This window comes from Ahaetulla prasina, chromosome 1 (assembly GCF_028640845.1).
Source record: "Ahaetulla prasina isolate Xishuangbanna chromosome 1, ASM2864084v1, whole genome shotgun sequence".
Lineage (NCBI taxonomy): Eukaryota > Metazoa > Chordata > Lepidosauria > Squamata > Colubridae > Ahaetulla > Ahaetulla prasina.
In genome coordinates, this window is record NC_080539.1 from 169,300,089 (window position 1) to 169,317,397 (window position 17,309).

The following is a 17,309-nucleotide window of genomic DNA, read 5'->3' on the forward strand; positions in this document are numbered from 1 at the left end:
CTGGTTGGCCACAGAAGGGGGCGTGCCCCTTGTGGAAATGTGCCCACCGGGTTTCCGAGCATTCCATCAGCCGAGGGCCCAGAGTAGGGGTGGGGGGGTGGCGGTTGTTATTAAGGAGAGTCTAGAGCCGAGGGAGACCACTGTACCTCAGATTGCCGGCTGTGAATCCCTCTTTGTGAGGTGGGGTCATAGGTGTCAGATGGGCTTGTTTGTCACGTACCTGGCTCCTAGCTGCATGACAGCAGCCCTGCCCGAGCTCCTGGAGGTGCTTGCTGGAGTGGCAGTTGAGACCCCCAGACTTATGGTCATGGGGGACTTTAACTTGCCATCGACCGGCATGTCATCGACAGCAGCTCAGGAGTTCATGGCTTCCATGACGGCCTTGGACCTGACTCAAGTAGTTGATGGCCCTACTCACATTGGGGGAGGCACGCTGGACCTGATTTTTATCTCTGGTCAGTGGTTGAAGGATCTGGACTTGAGGGATTTAGTCACTGAACCTTTGTCATGGTCAGATCCCTCCCTCCTTCGCCTGGACTTTCTGACCGCCACTCAACACCGCAGGGAGACGGAACCAATACGTTGGTTCCGTCCCAGGCACCTGATGGACCCGGAGAGGTTCTGGACAGAGCTTGGGCCGTTTCCTGAGGGTCTGGCTCACGGCACGGCTGAGGAACTAGTCGCAGCTTGGGAACTGGCCGTGACTGGGGCTTTAGACCGTGTCGTGCCTTTGCGGCCTCTGGTCTCAACCAGCTCCTTGATTCTCCGAGGAGCTGAGGGAGATGAAATGCCGGAGAAGACGCCTAGAGAGTTCTTGGAGGTCCAGTCGTTCGGAGGCTGATCGGACACTAGTTAGGTCATATAATAGGACCTACCTAGTGGCATTGAGGGAAGCGAGACGTTGTTACGTCTCCTCCCTCATTGCGTCGGCAGATAACCGCCCGGCCGCCCTGTTTCGGGTGACTCGCTCTCTCCTTCAACAGGGGGAGCGGGATGACCCGTTACAGGGACGTGCCGAGGAGTTTAGTGGTTATCTATACGATAAAATCGTTCAGCTTCGGGATGGTCTGGATCAAAATTGGGTGGATCCAGGTGAGATGTCGGAGAGCTGTCTTGTTGAGACTGTTTGGGATGAGTTCGACCCTGTGGCTCCCGAGGACATGGACAGGTTACTGGGGAGGTTGAATGCCACCACATTTTTACTGGACCCGTGCCCCTCCTGGTTGGTACTGGCCATGCAGGAGGTGACACGAGGCTGGCTCCAGGGGATTACGAATGCTTCTTTGTTGGAGGGGATCTTTCTGGCTGCCTTGAAAGAGGCGGGGGTAAGACCTCTCCTCAAGAAGCCTTCCCTGGACCCAGCTGTATTAGGTAATTATCGTCCGGTCTCCAACCTTCGCTTTGTGGTGAAGGTCGTAGAGAGTGTGGTGGCATGTCAATTACCCCGGTACCTGGATGAAACTGTCTATCTAGACCCGTTCCAGTCCGGCTTTCGGCCCGGATACAGCACTGAGACGGCTTTGGTCGCGTTGGTGGATTATCTCTGGAGGGCCAGGGATAGGGGTTATTCCTCTGCCTTGGTCCTATTAGACCTCTCAGCGGCTTTTGATACCAGCTGACTGTTGGGGGCGAGTCATTGGCCCCAATGGAGAGGGTGCGCAACTTGGGCGTTCTCCTGGATGGACGGCTGTCTTTTGAAGACCATTTGACGGCCGTCTCCAGGAGAGCTTTTTACCAGGTTCGCCTGGTTCGCCAGTTGTGCCCCTTTCTAGACCGGGATGCCCTATGCACGGTCACTCATGCTCTCATGACATCTCGTCTGGATTACTGCAATGCTCTCTACGTGGGGCTCCCCTTGAAGAGCACCTGGAGGCTCCAGTTGGTCCAGAATGCAGCTGCGCAGGTGATAGAGGGAGCCCCTCGTGGCTCCCATGTGACACCTCTCCTGCGCAGACTGCACTGGCTACCTGTGGCCTTTCGGGTGCGCTTCAAGGTTTTGGTAACTATCTTCAAAGCGCTCCATGGCATAGGGCCGGGTTACCTATGGGACCGTCTGCTGCCACCGATTGCCTCCCACCGACCCGTGCGCTCTCACAGGGAGGGACTCCTCAGGGTGCCGTCAGCCAGGCAGTGCCGACTGGCGACACCCAGGGGAAGGGCCTTTTCTGTGGGGGCTCCCACCCTCTGGAACGAAGTTCCCCCAGGACTTCGCCAACTTCCTGACCTTCGAACCTTTCGCCACGAGCTTAAGACACATCTATTTATTTGCGCAGGACTGGACTAGAATTTTAAATTTGGTTTTAACGGGGTTTTATTATTTTTATCGCAATTTTTTAATATTCGGCCTTATTTAATAAGTTTTTTAATTGGTGTTTTATTTTGTATTTATATGTATGTTTTTATTAGGCTGTAAACCGCCCTGAGTCCCCCGGGAGATAGGGCGGTATTAAAATGCGATTAAATAAATAAATAAATAAATAAATAGTTGCTTAGCAAACTCAAAAGCGTTTGGTTTTTTTTGGTTTCACATAGTGATAAAGGAACATTTAAAATGTAAAGAGTGTAAAAAGTGTGTAAAGAGATGTTACATGAGCTTTAAGGGAGACTCTCCCTGTGTCTTTTCTCTGAACAGAATAAAGCTATTTATGTAGTACCTTAGTGTGTTCATTTTGGACCCAATCTTGGATTGGGACAATAGTAGTTCATTTTTATTTCTATTTCTCTTACTGTTAACATAGATGGCTGTCATTATAAAATCTTAATTCTCAGATTTTACTTGTAATGATGCAAATAGTTGCTTTAATTTAGTGAGATTCATCTCAGATCTCAAGAAGTAATGCGAGTTACTTCTGAATAGTTTCCTTTACTGTTCCTCATCAGTAGGCAGAAATCAAAGAACTACTGAAGAGAAAACCACACACCTATGAATAATAGCAAGGCAAGCTAATAAGCTAATATATAAACAGGGAGTAAATCTCATACTCACTAGCAATTATAACCAAGCGAACAACCAAACTCAGCAATAAGGACTTCACAATTCAATTGTAAATGTAAGAATTGGTCATAAAGTTACTTTTTCATAATTTCATAAAAAGTTTCTAAATGAGGACTACTTGCACATTTATCTTAGACTTTCCTGTTCCCTAGAGTGAGAAAGAAACATTTAATTAACCCTTGTCTGAGTTAGTCATATTTCACTCAATCTGTGAAGTTTGTGTAAATAACACTGTAATAATCTTTTACAGAAAGAAACTTCCCAGTTCACCAAAAGAACAATTTTTATCTACCCAGATAAGTGCTATTTGGTAAGTTTCCTGTTTTTTTGCAATAGGACAGTTTCCTCTTTCATCAAAGTTTATGTACTGTCCAAAACCAAATACAAGAAAGTAACCAGTGGTTATTTTTATTTATTTATTTATTTGTCAAACAGAACGGTATATATAAGTATAAGCATGAAATAACCATACAAATTGGATACAGTCAAAGGGAACATTAGGACAGGAACGGTAGGCAAGCTGGTGCTCTTACGCACGCCCCTTACAGACCTTTTTTTTATTACAATTATAAGTTGGTTGATTGATTGATTGATTGATTGATTGATTGACTGACTGACTGATTATGTGCCATAATAGATAACTTTCTGTATGAAAACCAACAACACAATAAATATAGTAAAGGATGCTTTTTTAATTGCAAGAACAGCCTGAAATAATTAACATGAGAGTAGCATGAGAGTGGAATCAGATGCTACTAACATCTATAGCTATGGATAGAAATTTTGCAACCTTCTTAGAGGCTTCTGAAGAATGGTCACCTAAAAGAAAGATAATGACTTCCAATCACAATGGCAATTATACTTATTAACAATTATAAATATTGTTTCATCACCATTGGTACAATGGTCATTATATTAGCACACGTGAAATAGATTCTACCTCCATGTCTAAACAAAAAAATAAAACACTTAATAAAAACAAATACAACATTTATATGAAAGATTTATACATCCACCAGTTCTTGTCCTAATAGGTAAGACCCCAGTTTGGGTCAAAGTAAATTGTCTCTTATGAATGGCATACAGAACATTAATTTCATATTTAGGAGTAGACTAAGAAAGGGAACTTTAAAAAGTGTAGGAAACATTGGTTCTATTCTTTGGGATATCTGAATCCAAATTACCAAGACTGATAGATCATTAATAAATCATCTATATCTTCCTTCTCCTTCCCCTTCCCCTTTCCCTTCCCCTCCCCCTCCCTCCCTCCTCCCTTCTTTTTTAACTTGAGAATTTCAAGGTAACCTGAGGATTAATTTTACCATTAATTAATGTAAATAAAATACTTGGGGATCTGCCTTTGGTAAACTAATATTAATATCTCAGTAACAGTGTTTGATTCTGGCTTTGTTAAACTGTGTTTTATTTTATAGGCTGTTTGGAATGTAAACACTTAAACATTTCTGATGCCATGGATGTATAACTATGGTGATTGCTTTCTATACTGAAATAGGACTTGCCTCTGTTACCAAAGAAAAATAAATTTACTTTTCCTTTACATAGTTTAAACCAGGGGTCTCCAACCTTGGCAACTTTAAGACTTGTGGACTTCAACTCCCAGAATTCTGGGAGTTGAAGTCCACAAGTCTTAAAGTTGCCAAGGTTGGAGACCCCTGGTTTAAACTGTTAAAACATATCTACAGCATTAAAGATCGTTGTAACTTGAAGACAAAAATCACTGAGAAGAAGCATACAATGAATTTTTCTTTTCTGAGAACAAACTCTTTCTTAAAGGAGGAATTATTTTGATTTGGTTCCAAGATTACACCCAAGCCAGATTCTATATAGTGTGAAATGAGGCATGGGGCTTTATACACTATACTTTATGACTTAGTGTTTTACATCCCAGCCATTTTTGCTTGTTTGACAAACTGTAATTAAAAATGCACCATAGCACAATATATGAGCATAATCTGGGCATAAAACAATATATGGGAATTTTTGCTAATCCTTATCATTCATGTCTGGTCTCAAAATCTAGTTATCCCTTACCAGTGAACACTGGGCTACTTTTCTAGGCAAATACCTTGTTGCAATTTTTCTGAACCTGGGATCATCCAGAGATGTTAAAGGGTACAATTGAGAATGGTAAAATTTTATCATAGCGGAACTAGCTGCAGGAAGGCTGCCATAAAAGAGAAAGTTAGGAGTGTAAAAAGGACATTTTTCACCTTCATGTAAATTGGGGGAGGGGGGTTAGAATTGCTTAAGTTCCAACTTCCTACCCCGTGCTCCAAACTATGAAGTCACCCTTGATATGTTGGAAGTAATGCATTGTAGTGTCACTTATCCCCATCAGGATGAGTAAGAATAGTCAACAGTTCCAAGGAGTAAAGGTAAAGGTAAAGGTTTCCCTCACACATATGTGCTAGTCGTTCCTGATTCTAGGGGGCAGTGCTCATCTCCGTTTCAAAGCCAAAGAGCTAGTGCTGTCCAAAGACATCTCTGTGGTCATGTTGCCAGCATGACTAAACACCAAAGGTGCACGGAATGCTGTTACCGTCCCACCAAAGGTGGTCCCAATTTTTCTACTTGCATTTTTTACATGCTTGCGAACTGCTAGGTTGGCAGAAGCTGGAACAAGGAACAGGAGCTCACCCCCGTTATGCAGCACTAGGGATTTGAACCACTGAACTGCCAACCTTTTGATCAAGCTCAGTGGCTAAAATGGTAAGATCACAGATTAAAAGCACCTATAATCTAATTAAAGCTTACATGAATCTAATCTTCAGAATATTTAAACAAGTTTCTTACTTAGTCTAAATTGGTTAAAAAGACTTGTCTTTCTATACAGGTAGTTCTCAACTTAGTGACTGTTCCAAGTTACAACAACACTGAAAAAAAGTGACTTACAACTATTTTTCACTTAGGACCATTGCAGTATCCCCATGGTCATGTGATTTACATTTGGATGCTTGACAGCTGGTTCATATTTATGACAGTTGCAATATCTCGGGGTCTCTTTTGTGACCTACTTACAAGCAAGGTCAATAGGGCAGCCAGATTCACTTAACGATGTTACTAATTTAACAACTGCAGTGATTCACTTAACAAATGTGGTAAGAAGAGTGACAAAAATGGGGCAAAACAAATTACTCACGTAGCAACGTAAGAAATTTTGGGCTCAACTGTGGTCGTAAGTCAAGGTCTATCTGTATTTAATGTTTGTTTACAATTTTGTAGAAACTCTCTTCCTGATCTTTTAGAAAATAAACGTGTACTTTAAGTTTGAGAGGTATTCTATATTCCATTAACTTTTTCAAAGTAAACATTCTAATTATATTTTCCTCAATTTATTTCTGCCTGATGGCTATTGCACAAGTTAGTTTTAATATCTCCCTAAAACCATTACTGTTGGATGATGGAATGAGTCATTAAATTGTGCTATGTACATTTTTCTGAATGACCAGGAGATAAAACCAATAATGAGGAAACTTAGTTTTGGATAACAGCTCTCCTTCCTCTGGACACCCATATAAGTGGAAAAGGAAATGCAGATCTATTTAATTAGCAAATTAATTGGTTCTGAGAAAAAATGCCTCAATATTATATATCAAGAAAAGGAAATATTGCATTTATCTCCAGAAAAGCCTTCACATTTTTTGTTTATTTGTTGTAAACTAGGCCAGGAAAGGTATGACCTTGCATAAAATACTGGCTTTTTAAACCAACAGCTAAGCTGAATGATCCGTATCTTTCTTAAAAGTGATATCAGCAATCTGCGAAGCGAACACCAACCTTCAATATCACATTTATTTATAATAATGTCTCCTCTCCTATGCAGAGGTGTTCTTGCAAAATAAATGAGAAACTGAAATTAAGTGCTTTTTTTTGAACTGTGTCCAGATGCCAAGAAAACAGCTAAAAGTAGGTTGAGGTTGTAGACAACATTCTGGGAGACTAGAAGTAATGATGAGTAACATTGCCTTACACCAGGGGTGTCCAAACTTGGCCCTTTGGAGAGTGGTGGACTTCAACTCCCAGAATTCCCCAGCCAGCATGAGCTATAAATTTAAGCAAGTTGCTAGTTGGAGAATTCTGGGAGTTGAAGTCCACCACTCTCCAAAGGGCCAAGTTTGGACACCCCTGCCTTACACACACACTGTAAGCCGCCCTGAGTCTTCGGAGAAGGGCGGGATATAAATGTAAATTTAAAAAAAAAACATCTTCAGCCATTGCTAAATGGGTGTTTGAGATCAGCCATGTCTCAAACATGCCAGCCATTTTGTGCAAATACCCGTAACAAGTTCTCAAAAATTCAAATGAGCTTGTTGGCCAAAAGAGCTTGGAGACCTTGGATTAAGCTTTGGTATGTTTTTTGGATGGATTTGCACCTCAAGTTAAGTAACAAAAAAAAACCCAGCCAGTTACAATAAGTTGCGATCCAATAAAATGGAAAGTGATTCTTTTGTTCTGGTTAACCTCTTTCCAACTGGGGTAGCAGTTTGAGAAAGCTATGATTACAGAAATACAATATAGTGAATATGATCATATCATAGATTTATATAACAGCACCACAGTTTTTTATCCCTTTCCTGTTGACCTATAGTGTAAATATTACCTTTTACTTTGCTACTTGAAACTCACTTTATTACCTGACCATTCTCAAAAAATTATTGTTGAGTATAAATGTATAAGCATCAATTCAGTCTTTTTGATTTCAGTGCAGAAAGATTCAGGTGACTATGATCATTATCCTTATAGCAGACAGTTTTCTCTTACAGTTCATTTAGGAGCAGCATCCTGTGTCTTATTTCAGAAACCTGCATCTTTTTCAGATCCTTTTTGACTCAGTTTCTCCTTGCCCATAAAAAAACATGAAGCAATCATACAGTTCTTGAGAAAAATCAGATTTAGAATTGTCAGCTGCTATTAGATAGTAATAGTATACTAAGCTTATACTATAAGATTCAGATGTCATGATAAATCATCTAAAGCTTAGTTTCTTATTCTCTTAAATTGAAAACATGGTTTGCTATCATTACTAAATGTTGCCATTATATCTGAATTCCTTTATACTAAAGGGTATCCTGGATTAGCAAATCCATGATTTCAGGACATAAAGGAGAACTTAGTTATTTTGACTTTTAAAACTATAGTCAAATTTTTTCATGGCTTGTTCCATAAAAATAGAAAAGGGTATTTATATGACAATATCGAGGTTCATGTTTATCTTGGAGGAAATCCCACAGAACTCACTGGAATTTATGTGTAAAATATTGCATTAAAATGTAAGATGCCAATTCAGGAGAAATATTTTACTCTGAAGTGTTTTGAGAGCTTTGTTGCCGTGATTGGTCATACTTCTATTGAAATGGCACCTCTACAGATTTGACTTATGGACAGCTCTATGTATTTATGACTGAATGTAACATAGGGCTGAAGTCCATTTAAGATGGTTGCTTTTTGAGAGCAAAGATTCATAAACCTCTTGTTTTTCCAAGATAATCTTTATGTAATCTGACAGTATCACAGACAATGTAGTAAGGCCACACCTAAGAAAACCTTACATTGCTACCCATTTCTGTGGCACTAACATATCAGTAAAAGCAGTGCTTTGATTTTGAGCCTATCCTAACTCAAACATCTCTTTGTGATTTTAGATTTAGAGAGGAACACTAGTAAAGTAGATTACATATTGTTAACTACTTATGTACAATATATTTATCTTTCATGTTTAGTAATTCTTTGCTTCTCTTAGCAATTTTATGTTACAAGATACTCTGTATTTTCCAGTATTATTCTGAAAAATGTTTTGATTGACATTTATTTCCTGTGTTTTTATTGCATGCTTAGTTATAGTATCATTAAAATCAGAAGAGCTGTATGCTTATTATTATTGAGGCACTATCACTCTTTTTTTTCCAATTGGAGAGGAAATTCATCCACCTCCTCCAGCTCCAGCTCCTGTTCTGGTTCTGTCAGGAAAATTATAGGTTGATGGTCCTGCAGCTTCCTGTGAACACAAGCAAAAGGAACAATGTTGGCGGGGTGGGGGGGGTAGCTAGATGATGTTTTAGGAATGGATGGAATTATTTATTTATTTTAGTTTCAGGTTAATCACTGATCATTGAATGTCATTTAGCAAACCTCAAACAAAATTTGCACTCAACTTCAAAACTATTGTTTTCTAATGAATATCTTTTTCTGACTGCAGCAGAGAATGGATGAGGATTACCGGAATAGGAGAGGCAATTTAAGTCATCACATAGAAACATAGGAATGTTAATTAAACCCTCTCCTTGGTCTGATCCATGCAGAGAAAGAAACATTTGTCTGTGTTATTGGTTCTGCTATTAGATGATATTATTTTTAAATAATACTTCAGTACTAATCTGTCTTCCTGTAACTTAAAGCCATTATTTCATGTCTGGTACTCTGAGACAAAAAGCCTCACTTTTCTGTGTGACATCCTTACAGATATTTGAAGAGTGCTCCCTCATTCTTCTTTTCTCAAGGCTAAAAATGATTATTCCTTAGATTTCTCTTGGGTAGAATTTAGGATCAAATCCACTGATCACCCCCACTGCACTTTTCTGAACTTGTTCCATTTTCTCTGAACCTTTCTTAAACTATGGTGCTCAGCATTAGATATGGTACTGAAATGAAGCTGGACAAGTGTATAATCTTATTTCATGTTTCACTATGGCAAATGGTGCAAATTGTATTTGGTTGTCTTACAGTAGTAACACTGGATATGTAACTGACAAATTCAATGGAAGCAAAACAAATTTTTTTGCTCATCCTTGGGTTCTATATCATATTTTACTTTCTACGGTAGTAGCAGCATCTTGATTTAAGCCCAGGTGTCGATAGGCAGACTGGTAGTTTCAGGATCAGTGTCTCTTGATTCCATCATCCTGACCTGATAATCCATCAGCTGCTATTTCTGGTTATCTTCAGGCTACCTTACATAGAGCATTGCAGTCAACCGGTTGTGATACATGGTTATTTAAATAAATTTATCCCTGTTTAGGAAAGGCAATAGCTAGTCAGGTAGCTGAAACTGGATTTAGTCGCTCTATACTACTCAAACCTATTACGATATTATTAATGTCAATTAGTTTTAGTATATCAAGGGAGACTGCCTGAAGTTGGGACCATAACCTTATCCAGAACAAGCTGATGATTCATTAATTTGAATCTATTTAATATTTCATATTATTGGCCCTCATCCAGCACAGTTTTGTGATTGGCTTTCCAATTGTAGACATTACTTTTGAATTTTTGTTATATCATGCATCATATTTATCCACATTTTATAAACCGAACATTCTTATGTAATTGCATGACAAAATGGAAAGGGAATTCAGCTGATAGAGAGCAGAATAACTCTAATTTGGGTGATAGGATGCATGTTAATTAGACTTACTGTCTGCCAGTAAACATTGCTGTGATATTTTAAAACATTATCAGTCTACTGCAGACTGATGCAATATATTTAGATATCCCTTTGGGTAATTCTGTATTAAATAATTGTCTCTAAAAGTTGGCATTAATAGTTGCTTTTTAGATTACTTTGGCTAAGTATAATGTTTTTCTTTTAAATGGGAAATACCTAAAAATAAAAATGTAGAAATCTAAATACTGTACAGAAGCAAAATAAGTGAGTTTATTTGTAGCATTTAGCCAATTGTGATGCATTCAGTAAAGTATGGTTAAATAATCTATGAATTAACAGAATATATAAATTTGTTAGTTGTGCTGGGTATATGTGTTTTTAAAAGCCTTTTACTTATAAAAGTTACTATGGCAATAGGTTTTTAAAAACACTATACACAAATATCTTCACAAAGACTAGCAATAACTAGACCTATATCCCAGGATGAGACAGAGCTATAGTTAACGCCTATATTATCTAGTAGTATTTCAGTGCTGTCTTTGTTTTTGATATTTTCAAATTTGTTCTTCCAACAAGGTCCCATTTAGATTTTCCCCAGGGACAATTTCTGCATGCCCATTTTCACCTCTCTAGCATCTATAGTCCTCTAGTGTGCCTGCATCTTGAACCAGGGGTGAAATCCAAAAATTTTCCCTACCAGTTCTGTGGGCATGGCTTAATTGGTGGGCGTGGCTTGGTGGTCAGATGGCTGGGTAGGCGTGGCCAATAACAATAAATAATAAAAATAATAAACAAAGTATAAAAAACAATAAGAGGTACCAAAAACCAACTTTTATGTTTTACACACACACAACACCACACAACTGACTCACACACAATGTAAAAGCAGCTGCACTTCACACTTCACATAGCCACAAAAAACTCAAAAACCAACTTTAACATTTTACACACACAAAAAACAACACTCTCTCTCTCTCTCTCTCTCTCTCTCACACACACACACACACACACACACACACACACAAAATACTACATACAGCTTTCTGAGATTTTGTGTGTTTGTGTAGTTAGAGTGAAACACTACAGAAACACACCAAATCTCAGAAAGCTGCACAAATATTTTATTTTATTATTAAGGTTTGTGGAGGTTTCCCAGAGTTCCTCAGCCAGCAAAGCCAGCCAGCATTAATTGCTCAGTGATGAAATAGATTAGCTAAGTTTAGATTAGTTCTGTCTCGTGCTGAAAGTGAAACTGGGGCTTTCGGGCTGGGAAAAAAGCCATGCAGTCAATCAGTAATCAGGTAAGTGCCTTAGAATCTCTTAAAAGGAGGTTTTCTACATGTTTTTTAAGGTTCTGCTGATGAGGATTTTTTTTTTTTAAGTTTAAAGGCTCTGCCGATCTCAGCTGAGGGGCGGGATCCTCAAAGGCTTTTTTTTACTTTTAAAGGCATGTTTCGGCTGAAGAAAAACCTGCTTTTAAAAGTAAAAAAAAAACAAAACCCGCTGCTGATGGTCCGGCTCAGCAGAGGCGGGGGGGGGCAGGGATTTTTGCTACCAGTCCTCCGAAACAGCAGCCGCCATCGCTACCGGATCACGCGAGCCGGTCCGAACCGGGAGCATTTCACCCCGTCTTGAACCCATTTGATGGTGAGGTCTGAAGACATACTAAAAGCAGTATTTGGCTGATTTGTTGTGCTTTGTATAATCACAAGTCCTGATTGCACAAGATTTATAGAATGGTAAAATTACCAAATGGTTGGTCATGGCAACTGCCTATCTACACAACATTATTGGAAAGAAATGGTTTGGTGTTTGGGATTAGTCTCTGAAGTAGGACATTTCTACCATTTTATAACTCTTTGCTACAGGCTAAGTCATCTTGGAGACCTTGTGAAGTTAGAAATTGATCCTGAACTTCTCCAAATGTCTGTGGCAAACTCCCTTGAGAATGAACAAATACTGCTTTGACTTCAGGTAGTCTCTGATTAGAGAATTGTGATGCCTTCAAGTTTGATGTGTGCTCTTTGTGGTAGACAAGGCCAGGAATGAGACTGCCACAAGGACCACTGGAACTCCACTTTATTTTGTAGACTATACTAACAGACTCTTGAAAGCCTGCCAGTCTTTTCTTCAGAATTGCAGGGCAATTTTCAATCTCTTCATCATACTGATTCTTTTCCCAGGGCTAAGATATTATTTACTGTTCGTTTTATCTGTAAATGGCTTTTAACATTCCTCTACTATCTCTTCCCCTCTCTACACCCTCTGTCCTTTCTACACCCATATTCCTATCTATTTTCAGCTACAAGACCGGAGGGAGAGATCTGTAAAGATTCCATCCCTCTTTTTTGTGTGGGCTATCATTTATCTATAGCTTTTATTACCAGAGATTCTCTCTTAGTACTTCTTGTGTTCAACCACATGAAGATAGAATAGCATACCCATGAACCTTGTCAAGACATTTATGGATTTTGTATTTGGTGTTTATAAGGGGACAATGTGTGTGTGTGTGTGTGTGTGTGTGCGCGCGCACACACACACACACACACACACACACATATATATAGAGAGAGAGAGTGAGAGAGACTGTGTGAGTTCAAGAATAGGACATTTATTACTGCCAGTTTCATTGTTGGAATTAAATCCTGTTGCCATAGAGAATAGCATCTGAAGGTTTATAGGTTTTTTCATAGGTAGTGTCCGTAGTTTGAGCATGTCTTTGCACTCTTGACTTAATCTGCCAATAAAACTGCACCAACAGAATAAATACCCCAGCATAATGCTTTGCGATAGTTACTGAGCAAATGCTCCAATAGATCTGATCCGGGTTTATTCTCATGTATGGTCTTCCAAGCCAGGCATTGTATATTGTATATTTGTCTGTTTCTTTGTTTCTCTAAAAGTAGACTTTGTGTTTATTTTAAAATCTAATTCAAGGAATCTGACGTTTCCTTGACAAGGGATTCAGTGTGTACTCTCCAATTACATTCCAGTCTTTTTGGCCTTGCTAATCCTAAACAGAATCTTTTTGTAGAGAAACTACTCTGCTGTTACATTCAGTCACGTTAGGTCATGGTGTGCTTTATTTGGATTTTCTCCAACACAGTTAATGTTTATGGATAGAGGAACAGGGTGCAGCAAGCTATAACAAAACTCCTACTAGGGTAATAATAATAATAATAATAATAATAATGATGATGATGATGATGATGATGATGATGATGATGTTATGGACAGTGATCATGAAAGGTAATAAAATTTTTGATATTTACAAAGAGAAAAGTAGTTCGCTCTAATAACATTAACTTTAACTATATTTTATATCAACAAAGGAATATATGGTAACAATAGCATTCAATTTACTATATTCCTTCTCTATCTTTGGCAATGGCTTTTTTAAAGGAATTATTTTAAGTGAATTATTAAAAGAAAAAATTAAAAGAATTTAATTTTGAATGCATTATTCTAATATGCATATAATGAATTCCATATACAGTATATTATAATTCTACTTATAACTGCCATGAGAAAGCCTAGAAGTCTATTTTTTCTTTTCTATTTTTCTTTCTGTTTGCACTTTTACTTTTTGTTCTTTTTTCCCCACCTTTATATTAATTTGTATTGTTTTACCTTTGTTTTAAAACATTTTATTAAAATATATACAAAGAAGAATAAGTATTTGATGATGGATCAGACTAAGCTTAAGTGATATAATTTAGTGCTATAATGCAGTTTAATTTACAGTCATTTTCCCCCATTAAAGTTGTGGGACATTACATTTGAGTTTGTTCTTTAGCATAATTAGGAACTATTTGGAAAAAGAAATTTCTTATCGTAGCTAAAAATTACAGCATACAAGAAGTAACATCATATTTATTTACATTTAAGATTTCATTTCCTGATTCCTGTGTGGATGTCCAATTTCTCTGTACTCTACATGATTGTATTTATTATTTCAATTTATATAACTTCCCATCTCAAACACATGTCAGAGTACCTCACAAACAATTAACATTGTGTATCCTTTGTTCTCCTTTTTGCAGATATAGCCTAACTCTCCCACAGCTTCCCCCTCCCCCCTTGTAGGGTTAGATATGTTATGGTTGCACAGAAACCAAAGATGTTGCTGCATACAATTCATATTCTTCACACGTACCTCAGGGCACTATGTGATCTCGGCACATTAATAAAGATGTCAGAAGTATGTTTTGATATTGGGTAAATGCAATACCAAATTGTTCAGTTGCTTCCCTCCAAAAGAAAGAAAGGGAAATTGGAATTTAATTGCTTTGGGAAAAAAAGATTTTTTTCTCAACTCCACCCAAAGTGTACTTACTATGTTATTTGAAATATTGTGCATTTATTTATTTTCTATGCCAGACTTCCTTGCAAGGTGTACCAGACAAATATCAGCCTTCATATCCTCACAACAATCCCATTAAAATGCCTCTAATAGATGCCTTCTGACCCATTATATTTCTTGACTGAGAACGTTCTTTGTACCACATTGTTAGGAAATTGTTATTTGCCTAACTAGTTGGTCAGGCAATATATAAACCAACTATGTCTGTTTGCAGTAAGAAAGGTATTATATTGCTTTAAGGCTGTATTGCATCATCATGCATCCTGATTGGCTGATTGGCTGAGCTTTGTAGCCACTGTACTTAAGGAAAGATAAATTATGGTTTGTAGGGACACTACATTGCTACCTGCTGCAACTGTATATTTGAGCTCTATGCATCATCATTGCTTGATCATGGCTATTTACTGATTCTTTAATATTAACACAGATCTCTTACATTGATCCTCTAGTCCAGAACAACACATATATTCCTACATTTCATAACTAAATGCATATGACACAGATTTTGCACTTAAAATCAGCTGCAACACAAATAGAAACTATTGCAAATCTTTTCTTTTGTTTGCTTAAGTTTGGCTGTCTTTGCTGTAGAAACTGCCCACATACCTAAGAACAGGCTAGAGCTCATCGACTTCCAGAGCACGAGTAGACAACCTACAATAGATAATGTGTAACTACAGGATTCAATACTTCTCAACATTAGCCAAGCTAGCTTGAATCACCTGGCATTTTATTTTATTTTTTTATTTTATTAATTGATTATATGATTATTCGCTTTTATTAGTTGTATTGTGGCTGAGTAAATAGAAATGGACTTTTCAAATAGACAGCTATTTGAAGTTACAACTGCCAAAATATTTTAGACAGGGTGGGATTCAGCCAGTTCGCACCTATTCGGGAGAACCGGTTGTTAACTTTCTAAACAGTTCGGAGAACCGGTTGTTGGAAGACATCTTATTTTGCTTTTTCCCACTTTACAGGGCTAATCCTGTAAGGAAGGCAGGAAGGAAACATTCTGGTGGTGTTTCTAGCCTAATCTTTATTGCCCTGCTTACATAAACTTCCTCTCTGGTTAACTCCTGTTACATTGTAACAGCTAAGGCGAAGCGCCCATCGACATGAGTGACGTTGAGATGGCCACACCCACATGGTCACATGACCACTGAACCACGCCTACCCAGCTGGTCATTAGGGCAGAGAACCGGTTGTTAGATTATTTGAATCCCACCACTGATTTTAGGGATATATTTCGAAAAGCTTGACACACTGGTCAGATAAGGGAGAGTCCATTCTGTACCCTACAATGAGTGTCTGCATATGTGGAGCGGCAGAGGTAGAAGACCTGGCTCACAGCCTATTTGATTGTTGCCTGTATAAGAGACAGGTACCTTGGTCTATATACCAAACGAATGACCCATTGGGATCCCCATATTAAAACAACTTACCTTATGTGGGGCCAGAATCTGAAAATAACATTTAACACAATGCAGTACTTAAGCAAAATGGTTTAGTTGAGATCAGCATATGTGGGACTGATTGGGTCAATCTAGTGATTGAGTATAGGGGTGATACGGAAATATAATGTTATCATATTTTATTTATCTGTGTATTAAATCATTGTATTATTCCAATTTCATTTTAAACTATTTTATTCCAATTACATTTTAAATAGTTTTTATCAGATTTTAGTAATAATTTGTGTCTGGAACTCTGCAGTTTGATATGGCCCAGGAGCTAATCAATAAAATAAAGTTTGTAGTTTTATTGTTTTATATATGAGGTTTGTATATTCCTGTAAGCCACCTTGAGCGAATAGGCAGCAATTAAAATTTCCATAAATAAATAAATTATTTATTTAATTAATTAATTTTAAGCAACATCTAAGGAACCACAGGAACAGGAAGCAAATAATATTGGCATTTTATATTTCAGGAAACTGGTTTCCTTTCAGGTAACTGGATTCCTTTCATCCTTGATCATGGTTATGTTATTGCCTAGCAGCTCTTCGCCCTTCACGTTTTTAATATAATGCATGATCAGTGTATGGTTTGTTCCACCCTCAGTGGCTTAAACTGCAGTTGCCATATCTGCCAAACTATTTGCTGGCTGGGGAATCTGGAGAGTTGCATCTCCTGATGCATCTGGGAGACCTTGAAAAGTGTTCTGGTTGAAAATTTATATGGCTATCTTGCTTGTTAGGTGTAGGCCAAAGAAGTATTAACCAAAGTCGTACCCTCTTCCCAAAAAATGTATCAAGCGTATGTGAACTTTCTTTTAATGATTTATGTATTTTGATTGATCTTTTTAAAAAGTGTTGAAGTTTTAAACTAGATTATCTGCTAAAGACTTTCGTCTCCTCCCCCTACTTTTTTGTATCACTTAATTTTTATTTATGTCAAATTAAGATCTCAAGGGTTTTTTTCCACCCCCACTAAATTTCTGGAAATTAGAGAAATCCTTGCTGGCAGTACACTTAGCATTTCTTTTCTCAGTACTTAAAGGTAATTGAATTTTCATTTGTTCTGAATTCTATTACTGGCTCTTAATCA

At 38.1% G+C, this 17,309-nt stretch overlaps 1 protein-coding gene across 11 annotated transcripts in view; it reads left to right on the forward strand.

The window, feature by feature from the left end:
* PLCB4 (phospholipase C beta 4) overlaps window positions 1–17,309 on the forward strand; it is a 199,234-nt gene that overhangs the window by 95,438 nt on the left and 86,487 nt on the right. For 6 of the 11 annotated variants that reach the window (XM_058181410.1, XM_058181322.1, XM_058181332.1 and 3 more), the window contains one exon: window positions 3,246–3,305. The exons of the other annotated variants lie outside the window; for them this stretch is intronic. The gene's annotated coding sequence lies outside the window, so the exon portion shown is untranslated. The remainder of the gene's footprint in view (window positions 1–3,245; window positions 3,306–17,309) is intronic. 11 annotated transcript variants of the gene reach the window in all.